Genomic DNA, 11,780 nt, shown 5'->3' on the forward strand with positions numbered 1-11,780 from the left:
AGCAGCGGATAATCATGTACCTAAAAATGAAGAAATGCTATACAGTGACTACGAGGGCAAAAGTGAGTTCAGACAACGAAACGTGGGATGAAGAGGACTTGAAGGCTATCAACTATATTTATGGTGCAATCACAAATAAGCAACTAGAATTCGTGAGTGACAGAGAAAGTGCTTTCGAGATCATGAAGAAATTTGATGAATTATATTCGAAAGAGTCTACAGCCCTTCAAATATTATGCAGAAACAAGTTGGACAAATTGAGGTTAAGTGATTACAGTGATACGGGGACATTTTTCAGTGCATTTGAAAAAACTATAAATGAGCTGAAATCTGCAGGCGCCAAAGTAACGGAAAAGGAGAAGTTAAATTATATGCTGCGAACGTTACCAGAGTCAATGAGCTATATTGGGGACTTAGTGGACGTCTTGAAGGAAGAGGACCAGACAGTTGAATACGTTAAAAGTAAGATTCAATTATTGAATGCAAAAACTGGAAATGAAGAGGTAAAATCAAATGCATTTCACACAGAAAGAAAATTGAATTCAAGAAATCAGGAGCAAGTATGTTATCGATGCAGCAAAGCAGGTCACTTCAAACGTGATTGTACCCAGGGAAGAACAAGTAACAGAGGCACATGGCATCGTGGAGTACATTTTCAAAGCAGCGACAGAGGTAATGGAAATATGCAGCGTGGAGGCTATAGCAATGTACAGCGTGGATATTACGGCAACATGCAGCGTGGAGGTTATGGCAGCAGGCAACGTGGTCGAGGAGAGCAGCATGGTTTTAGCAGCGGTCGGCATCACAGCAAGCAAGGTTACCATCAGAGTGATCATGGTATGAGTAGTTTTATAACAGAGGTTAATTCTATGATAGGTCAAAATAGAACAGTAGAGTCAAGTAATAACAATCAAATTCAAATCAATTGGTTATTAGACAGTGGCTGTACTGATCATGTTATTAATAATGAGGAATATTTTTCTAAGAGTATAACTTTAAAACAACCTATAAATGTAAAAATTGCTGATGGAAAAATTTTGCAAGCTACTAAAGTTGGTAATGTAATTAGTAATTTTCCTGTCTATGATCAAATGGTTCCAATTAATATGCGAAATGTTTTCTTTGTAAAAGACATAGACAAAAACTTGATCAGTTATGCTAAAATTACAGATAATCACAAAATTGTATCGGTAGGGAATAATGCAAAAATTTTTGATAAAGCTAATGGATTGATTGCGATTGCATGGAAAGAGGGTCGGTTGTATAAAATGAGTAGTACTATTAATAAAGGAGAAGTTAATGTTAATGTTATGAGTAAAGACAATAATATGACAGCAAAGGAAAAATGGCACCGCATTTTGGGACATGTTAATTTCAATTATCTAAATACTTTATGTAAACATCAATTGTTAGATGGGGTTCCTTCAGAACTAGAATCAGAATTTATGAAATGTAAAATCTGTATCGAAAACAAAATGCATAATGTTCCTTTTAAAAATAATAGAACCAAAGCAAAAGAAATCTTAGAAATTGTTCACACAGATCTAAATGGGCCTCACTCAACTACTGGAATGCATGGGGAAAGATATTTTCTTTCTTTCATTGATGATTACAGTAAGGCAGCTCGTGTTTACACCATAAAATCTAAAGATCAAGTATACAAATGTTTTGTAGAGTATATTAATGAAGTTGAGAATCTCACTGGGAAAACTGTTAAAAAGATAAGATGTGACAATGGGAAGGAATATTTAAATGAAAATGTCTATGAATTTGTGAGACAAAAAGGAATTGTATTGAATGCTTGTCCACCTTATGTGCATGAGCTTAATGGTACTGCTGAAAGGTATAACAGATCCATCATGGACATGTCACGGTGTCTGCTAGCCGAAGCGCGAGTAGACAAGAGATTTTGGCCTGAAGTGGTTTGTGCAGCAGCATACCTCAAAAACAGAACTTTAGCTAACACCATTGAAAAGAAAACTCCTTATGAGATATTACTGGGAAAAAAACCTAATGTTAATCATTTGAAGTTGTATGGGAGTAGAGTTTTTGTAAGAGTACCTGAGCAACTGAGAAGTCGAAATGGGATAGGAAAGCCGATTTGGGGGTTTTAATGGGTTATTGTGAAGTAGGCTACAGAGTGCTAATAAATAATAAGATAGTTGTTGCTAGACATGTGGACATTGTTGAAAGTGGTGTTAAATGTATTGGGTTTAAAGATTATGATTCAGTAAGTGAATATTCTAGTGATTCTGAACACGAAAGTATAGAAAATGAAACTGAACTAATAGAAAAACAGAAGGAAATTGAGAAAAATGAAAAGCTTTCTGATAATCATGAATCAGAGAAAGTACTTGAGTTGAGGAGATCATCTAGAGAAAGAAAACCAAAAATATTAAATGATTATGTTTACAGCAATTTTATTTATGTAAACTTTTGCAGTGCAAATAGTCCGGAAAGCTTTGAGGAGGCGATTAACAGTGCCGAATCAAATTATTGGGAAAAAGCGATGAATAAGGAAATTGATTGTTTGAACAAAAACAAAACATGGGAATTAGTAGATAAACCAGTTGATAAAGAAGCCATTGATGTAAAGTGGGTTTTCACAAAGAAATCAGAGGGTGTTTACAAAGCAAGATTAGTTGTCAGGGGGTTTCAACAAAAAGAAATCGTTGAGGATATTTATTCTCCAGTAACCAATATGCAAACATTAAAGATTTTGTTGTCATACTGTTGTCAAGAAGGTTTGGTTATAGAACAAATGGACGTAGAGACTGCGTTTCTAAATTGTAAAGTTTTATCTGAAGTTTATGTAAAGCAGCCAAGAGGATATGATGATGGTACGGGTAGAGTCTGTAAATTGTATAAAGCATTGTATGGTTTGCGAGAAAGCTCACGAGCTTGGTACAATTGTCTTGACGAGTTTTTAAGAAGTTTAGGTTTTAAAAGGAGTAAATATGATTATTGTCTTTATGTATTGAGAGATGGAGATGTCTTGATTTATTTGATTATTTTTGTCGACGATTTGCTCATTTGCTGTGTGAGAAAAGAAAAAATTGTTAAGATTAAGAACTTATTGTCAAAGCGATTTAATATGAAAGATTTAGGTGAGGTAAAAAGATATCTTGGCATCGATATTAATTATGATTATGAAACAAGAGTTATGAGTTTGAGTCAAGAAAAATACATTGATTCGTTAGCTGCGAAATATAAAATTGAAGATTCGATCTTGTACAAAACTCCAATGGAAGTAAATTTAAAGTTAGAACCAGCGTATGAAGATTGTAATGACGTTAGATATAGAAACTTGATAGGTGCACTCTTGTACATAAGTTCGGGTACTAGACCAGATATTAGCTATAGTGTGAATTACTTGAGCAGATTCCAAAGTTGTTACAGTAGTACTCATTTTAAATATGCTTTGAGAATTTTGAAATATTTATATTTAACTAAAGATTTGAAATTAAACTATTGTAGGAATGAAGGTGCTGAGATATTAGATTGTTTTGTGGATTCAGATTGGGCAGGTGATAGTGTGGATAGAAAGTCAACTTCTGGTTATGTAATTAGATTATTTAGTAATGTTGTATTTTGGAAGTCAAGAAAACAAGCGAGTGTCACAAAGGCTTCAACTTTTGCAGAATATGTAGCATTGTCTGAAGCTGTTAGCGAGGTGAAACTTGTACATGATATTTTAGACATTTTTAATGTTAAATTTGAAAAACCTATTGTCATATATGAAGATAATTCAGGAGCATTAAATATAGCGAAGTTTGGTAATTTCACAAAGAATTCAAAATATATAGAAGTACATTACCATTTTGTGCATGAGTATTATTTACAGGGACTCATTGATATTGTTAAAGTAGATTCGAATGAAAATGTTGCAGATATATTCACAAAGTCGTTATGTAAAGAAAAATTCATTAAAATTAGGAATATGTTAAACATCGCGATATAAATGTAAGGAGGCGTGTTGGAATTGTAATACATTTATATCGGATATCGAGTATGTTCGAGAAATATCGATAGTGGTGACAGATGTTTGTGTATATATGTGTGTGTTGAGGCGCATTAGTCAGTCTTCGTGCGCCTATTTTAATAAAGTCAACATGTGTATATTTTAAATAAAGTGTTTTAAAAGTAAAAGTGAGAACTTGATTTGAAACAGAAACAAAAGAAAAATTCGGAGTAGGTATTAAAATTCATGGAGAAGAAATAAAAACTCTGAGGTTCGCCGATGACATTGTAATTCTGTCAGAGACAGCAAAGGACTTGGAAGAGCAGTTGAATGGAATGGACAGTGTCTTGAAAGGAGGATATAAGATGAACATCAACAAAAGCAAAACAAGGATAATGGAATGTAGTCGAATTAAGTCGGGTGATGCTGAGGGAATTAGATTAGGAAATGAGGCACTTAAAGTAGTAAAGGAGTTTTGCTATTTGGGGAGCAAAATAACTGATGATGGTCGAAGTAGAGAGGATATAAAATGTAGGCTGGCAATGGCAAGGAAAGCGTTTCTGAAGAAGAGAAATTTGTTAACATCCAGTATTGATTTAAGTGTCAGGAAGTCATTTCTGAAAGTATTCGTATGGAGTGTAGCCATGTATGGAAGTGAAACATGGACGATAAGTAGTTTGGACAAGAAGAGAATAGAAGCTTTCGAAATGTGGTGCTACAGAAGAATGCTGAAGATTAGATGGGTAGATCACGTAACTAATGAGGAGGTACTGAATAGGATTGGGGAGAAGAGAAGTTTGTGGCACAACTTGACCAGAAGAAGGGATCGGTTGGTAGGACATGTTCTGAGGCGTCAAGGGATCACCAATTTAGTATTGGAGGGCAGCGTGGAGGGTAAAAATCGTAGAGGGAGACCAAGAGATGAATACACTAAGCAGATTCAGAAGGATGTAGGTTGCAGTAGGTACTGGGAGATGAAAAAGCTTGCACAGGATAGAGTAGCATGGAGAGCTGCATCAAACCAGTCTCAGGACTGAAGACCACAACAACAACAACAGTTTGTGGTTAATAACTACGAGGCAATAACCGGAGAGGGGCGGGTTAGAGGGTTCCAGGAGTGCTGCAGTGGTCTTAGAAGTGTGACGCAGCCCATAGGGAGGTGTAGCAAATGCATGGGGATCAGTCAGTCTGCGTTTTCACATTAAAATCTCTTGGTTGAGGCAAATTCAGTCCTCCCTTCACCTCTCCAAATGCGGGTGGAAGAGGAATATCGGGTTATTCATGCACCGTTCGTTACACTTTTGCGGCGGTTCGCATGTGGCTAGCAGATCAATGACTAGAGTGTGGTACGTCATCCCTCGGATTACGTTCCGAGACGGATATGCAGCATACCCACGGCTCAAAGCTAGTAACTCCGCACTTAGCGCAGAAACTGCGCGTCAAATTTTAAAAATGTGTTACACAATAGATCTCCGAAGATGATATTGCTGTATATTAACTATGCAAGGGTGGAAGGAGGGAGCGCTATATACCTTTTTTACTCTTTACTATATCCATACAAAACAGGTATTTACTAGGAAACTGCAGAATAATTTCCTGTAATCTGTGGCAAGCTTTTGACAAGTGGAGGACAAATGCACTGGTTCGTGACCGCCGGAAATTCTATTGTTAGCAGTACAATTACATTTTTTGAATTTGTTCATTTGTTTACATTCTGAAGCATCTGTATCCCGTCATATCTCCGAACATGGTCATAAACCTGTACCGATCACCGTAGTCACAATCAAATTTTGGAATGCTGATTGCTTTAATCTGAAAGGTCAAGCACCCTCTTAATGTTCATTTCCCTCTTACATGTGACACTGTGGAAGATCGAAATCTGTAGATCCGATGTCGATGCGGGCTAATTTCGAAAGAGAGAATATGCTTAAAACTAACTGCTGATCCCACAACATTGTGTCAATAATAGACACCACAATATATTCCGCAACAAAATTAGTTTTTCGATCAATAGAAAGCGAGGTTCAGAATCGTGGAATAATGCCTGTTTAGCCATTACTTCATAAATCTGCTTTTTTAACGCACCAAATGTTTATGAGTTTATATGTGACAGACGGGATTAGTCAACGTGGGCCCCGCCCAGACTGAAGGAAATATGGAGATACGAGTCTCAGGCCCGCATTACACTAAAACATTGTCAAATGTCCTTTAATAAAAGAAGTTTTATAAATCTGACTGTACTGGAATGCAAATTTTTAATAAGAACATGGTCCCAGCTGTCAAACACTAATTTCTACGACTATCAGATAAAGAAACATACGCGCGACAGTAAATTATCGAACAACTTTAAAACGTTGCTGATAAACTACTGCATCCAAGAACGACAGCAATAATGGTCTACTCAAAGTTCACGTGTCCATTACGCCAGGACATGTACTGACCAAGGCAATAAAGCCGAAACAAGCTTATATACTAAAGTATCAAGCAGCACACCGTCTTTTAATTCTCTGGATGATTTTAGAAAAGATTTGTCGAAGGACTTAGTTTCGTAAGGCCTGTATTACACCAACAGTGGGTGACGTCACTCAAATGAGAACATTAGCAAAATAAAATCCGACAAACTAACGAAACGTCCACAAGTATAAGGAATTTTTAGCTGGAAATGATACTGTTATCTTCAAACATTCAAAATTTGAAAATATCAGACCACAACGGAAAAGTATGGATGGACCAGAAACAAAAAGTGAAAACTTGCAAGTTACAGTACATAAAAAAAAGTGGTCATAATTCGTTGGCTCCAACTCTCAACCAATCCGTCACATTCAAATGTAACTTAAGACTTTGGGCTACACTACAGTTCAATATGCCACCCTCATCCCATGAAAACGCATTGGTGTAGTAAACAAAACAATCCGAAACACCGCTCCTCTCAATTGTTCGCCACCTCCATTAGACCCATATAAACACTAAACACGATCTATGCCACCAGTCGGAACAATTTAATATTACACACAAAACCTACGATCGACAACAGAAAAATGAAAAACTCTCAGACGCCATCTATGTAACATACGGCCTCATTTGAGAAATACAATGTTTCGCGCCCACTATACTCTTTTACTGCAACTTTAATGTGTCTTACGCATAGTAAATTATTCGATGAGTAGTCTTTGTAGGGACTAAGCATATCTTTCCAATATTGCTTGTATGGGATTTACTTTATAACCTTTCAGTTGCATTTTTTATTTTTGAATGGAATTCATTCCCTGAACATTCGTCACTGAGGAAGAGACATTTGCTCTCGGTGAACTTAAATCGAAAGTTAAAGTCGAAGTTGGTCCTACACGTAAGTTTAGTTTTATCTGAATAAACTACGTAACTGACTGCTACTTTCCACTGAATTCCAGCACTCTTCCTCGATATTCTACGGAGACCCCCCCCCCTCCCCCCTTTTCCAGTACAAATTCAATCGTCACTTGCTGAAACCTAAAATTTTCTCCGTATTCATCGTGTGAACTATAAATTTGCCTTTTTTAGCACAGTTCAATGTTTGCCCGCTAAATAGCCGCTTTTCCAGAAGAGGGCTTTCAGAAATGAATGTAAATATTGTTGGCTGCCTGTGTCAACAGCAGAAGGAGAAACATTAGCTTAGTTAACTGCAGCCACACTTAGAGAACTACTAAACACGAAAAAGTCATGAGTGCACGATTACGGTAGCATGAAATAGATGTATACAGCAATTTAACTGACACTTAATACTAGCACTTTCAATAATCGTTACGTATGTGCCGCCATCTGAACAACATTCACTATCTTGCAAAACTATCTGTTCCTTGTACGATCCTCTACAAGAGTCAGTTTACACCTGTGGGTATTTCAGTAAGGAGCAGTCATGAAATTAGCCGCCGTACTGAAGTAACTACGGACCTGAAGTGAGAACGAACTCCAACCGCGAATAAGAAAGCCAGAAACACGGACAGCGCCCGGTTTGCAGCCCGCTGGGAAACGGCGGGATAAATCACTGCATTCCGTTCCGCTGCCGCTTAGCATGCACTCTCTCTTCCCTTTCTCCGCTGGGCACACACGTGCCAACGCTATAGAGTTCCGCTAAAATACCAGGCCGCGGCACTTCTAGGGCCGCACCAACGACTTTTTCCCGCCGCCGAGTCTGTGGCAATACAGCGCCCACTGTTCCTGCCTGTAGCCAGCAAGAAGTACCAGGAGAATTTTCTGGAGAAAGTAGGCGAACAGCACACACTATAGGCTACATACGGCTGTTACCAGATCCGGTGAGTTGCAAGCGAGCGGCCTAACAGTACAGCCCCCCCCCCCCCCCCCAAGATTCCACTTTCGATGGATAATGCTGGTCACTTAATATTTCCAAGCAAACTTATATGAAACCGCAATTACTGACGTACTTTGCAGATAAAATACGAAAGCTCTGTCTTTACTCTTGCGAAGCGCACAGAAAACTCGTGGTCGTAAACAAGAACTGAAGAGTGGTCTACAACCCAAGTCGACAATCGTTAAAAGCCACCATAAATATAATTGTTTACCAGTTGCCTAAACATCACTCGCACACACACGAAAACTTGCCTGTTTTTATAGTCACATCCAATCTTTACGGTGAATAACACTTTCAGACTCCGGCGTTGAACGAAGGTAACTCAAGTTTTATTCTAGAATGAAATTTTCACTCTAGAGCGGAGTGTGCGCCGATATGAAACTTTCTGACAGATTAAAACTGTGTGCCGGACCGAGACTCGAACTCGGGACCTTTGCCTTTCGCGGGCAAGCCAAGCTTGGATAGCTCAGTTGGTACAGCACTTGCCCGCGAAAGGCAAAGGTCCCGAGTTCGAGTCTCGGTCCGGCACACAGTTTTAATCTGCCAGAAAGCTTCAAGTTTTATTTATTGTCCAGTTTAGTAAGAGAAGCCGATGACTTTTTGAATCCATAGTTATGACGTAAGACGCAAGTGCTCAACCGCTCCGACACGAAAACACTGCTACACGTCCATAACGGCAAGAAGTAATTATTACCACCACAAATGTCTGCCAAGAAATACGCAGACTTCAATAAAAAGGTGAGAAACTACTCTCATTGGTGGTAAATATCTAAAAGGCAACCATTCACCCCGTTCCAAACAATGCAAATACACACCTTAATACCACAACGTAGAGAATAACCCACTCTGGGAATCCCAACTTTTGATTTTTGGAGGGACTGACGGAATCTGTGCTTCCTTTGCTCGGCGTAAACAGAATGCGCAGACGTCGCGTGTGCGGTTAAGAATAGACATTAACCGTGCCATGCTGTTGCCGCTTGTTGCACAATAGGGATCGTTATACGATGGGTTCGCCCGCAGACGAGTAAAGCAAGCGAGAATACACTGTTTAGGCTAGATGTTTCACTAGGCGGTGTCCAGGAGTGACAGACAGTAAGCGTGCCTACCTTTGTCGGCGTGACTGCGCGCTCGGGGCACTGACTGGCCTGCGACGCTGTCGGACGAACACTGGGCCCTAGCGGCGGCCGCAGAGCCGGTGGCGGGGCCCCCGTGACGTCACGGCTGCCGCGGCTCGTTGCGTCACACACCTGTTGCCAGCGCGGAGCCCCCACCCCCGGGGCACGCCGGCTGCGGCGTGCAACACTCCTATACAAATCCTCACACATGACGGCAGTTAGAGCCATTCTCAGCCGCTTTTTTCTTTTCGTAGCTCTGTCGAAGATTTGTTTATTTTTTCGTCCTCCTCTGTCACGTTCTGCGGCAGATTGCAGGTTTTCGTACTTATTTCAGTTCCGTCTGTTCCTTTGTTTTCCGTTATTCTGTTGCAGAACTGGTTGGCAGAAACGAGTCTCCCTGAATGTGATGCAGTTCAGTATCCGAAGGTGTTCGCTTGGCAGGAAAAAGAAAACGCAAATCGAACGTAGCATTAAGTGGTATGCAGACATTCGTACCAGACTGTACCAACTCTCTTATGGTCTCCTAAGGAGAGCTACACACGCTCCAACCATCTGCCCCCGGTAGCGGAGTAGTCAGCGCGACAGAATGACAAGCCTAAGGCCGGTATTACACTATCAAACTTCTTTGTCAAATATCTTTGTCAAAGATATTTGATAGTGTAATAGGGACTTCGTCAAATGTCGTCCAATATTTGATCAAATCTAGGGCCTCGCTGTATATTTGATCAAAGAAACCGCTTGTCTTCTGTTCACTGCAATGTGACATGTTACCACGTGGAGCGCTAGCATCGCTGCAGCGTTCTGTCGTCTGTAGTGTTTTTATAAACATTGCAGGTAAATACAATTGGTGTGTGCCGATAACTACAAAATTAATAGAGATTTATGAAGCTGATGAGGCGCTTTACAACGTGATGCATGCTGAATACAAAAATAGATTATGAAGATTGGAGACCTGACCTAACCTAACCTAACCTAACCTAACCCTCTCCTGTAGCAAGGAATCGGAGTGTTACAGTGAGCCTGTCTTCTGAAGATGTAGCAGTTCTTAGGTGAATATTGTGCTTTGTGATATGAGGGTACACTTCATTGAGCACATACAGAAATGTATGCTCATCCATTCTTAAGTAATTGATGTACGACTTGACGTCCTTCACTACAAGCTCACGTAACAAGTTTTGTTGAATGCTTTTATCGTGTCGTCGTAAAATCCACGGCTTCACCCAGGTATGTTTCCATTTTTCTCCCCGCTTCTCTTCCACATATGCACACAGTGCAATTGTGGTACATGCAACTGCTGCGGTTAATAACAAGTTGTTGTTGTCAGCCATCTTGAACTTTGACGAAAAATATGATGACAGTGTAATACCCCTTCTAGCGCTACGTCAAAGATCTTTGTCAAATATATTTGACGGAATATTTGATCAAATCTTTGATCAAATCTTTGACAAAGAAATTTGATAGTGTAATACCGGCCTAAGGGCCCGGGTTCGATTCCCAGCTGGGTCGGAGAATTTCTCCTCTCAGGGACTGAGTGTTGTGTTGTCCTAATCATCGTCATTTCATCCCCATCGACGCGCAAGTCGCCGAAGCGGCGTCAAATCGAAAGACTTGCACCCGGCGAACGGTCTACCGGCTATCCGATGGGAGGCCCCAGTCACACGTCATTTATTTACGCTCCAACCGACCGACCGACGAATATTCCTTGTCGGACGGTGCCACTGAAACATTTGAAAAGGGGTCTTGCATGCGCCAACAATGTTTGGTCACACCGGTTCTGAATTCGTTCAAGTTTCACTGTAAAATTGGGAGACACCTCATTGCTGAAATTTATTTTGGGTGTCTTCTTCCTCTTCCACACATTTATAGGGTTTCCATCTTCTCCAGTTCTTCTAGGACAGTTACTATTTTACAAGTTGCCACGACTCCCAAACAGAATTTAGGGGCTGAAGTATTCTGAATTCCCATCTCTTGTAGCACGCCATTTGTATTCCATTTTTAAACTAATCACACCACTTGACAGACTGATTATTTCAGAAAAAATGTAGAGTTTTCTCTTGTCCTACTTCAGTTACTTGAATTTAAGTAATGTTCACATTACTCATTCTCTCAAGAGATGAAGTCATGTCAAGCCTTGAAGCTTTTTTTAAACACTCCTCAAAACAACTGGGACAAGAAGAAGCTTGCACAGGATAGAGTAGGATGGAGAGCTGCATCAAACCAGTCTCAGGACTGAAGACCACAACAACAACCTCAAAACAACGTGGCAATATTATGTCAAGGATAGATTGCTAGCCATCACACAGTGGAGATGAAGAGTCACAGACAGATAGAACAAAAAAACTGTTAAACAAGTAAACTT

General features: G+C 39.8%; 1 protein-coding gene across 1 annotated transcript in view; it reads right to left on the minus strand.

Moving 5' to 3' along the window:
• Positions 1 to 9,487, minus strand: part of LOC124607144 (CD151 antigen) — a 191,111-nt gene extending 181,624 nt beyond the window's left edge. Inside the window, exon 1 of the mRNA XM_047139353.1 lies at positions 9,413 to 9,487. The gene's annotated coding sequence lies outside the window, so the exon portion shown is untranslated. The remainder of the gene's footprint in view (positions 1 to 9,412) is intronic.
• Between the last annotated feature and the right edge of the window lie 2,293 nt (positions 9,488 to 11,780).

The sequence above is a fragment of the Schistocerca americana genome, chromosome 3, assembly GCF_021461395.2.
Source record: "Schistocerca americana isolate TAMUIC-IGC-003095 chromosome 3, iqSchAmer2.1, whole genome shotgun sequence".
NCBI classification, from domain to species: domain Eukaryota; kingdom Metazoa; phylum Arthropoda; class Insecta; order Orthoptera; family Acrididae; genus Schistocerca; species Schistocerca americana.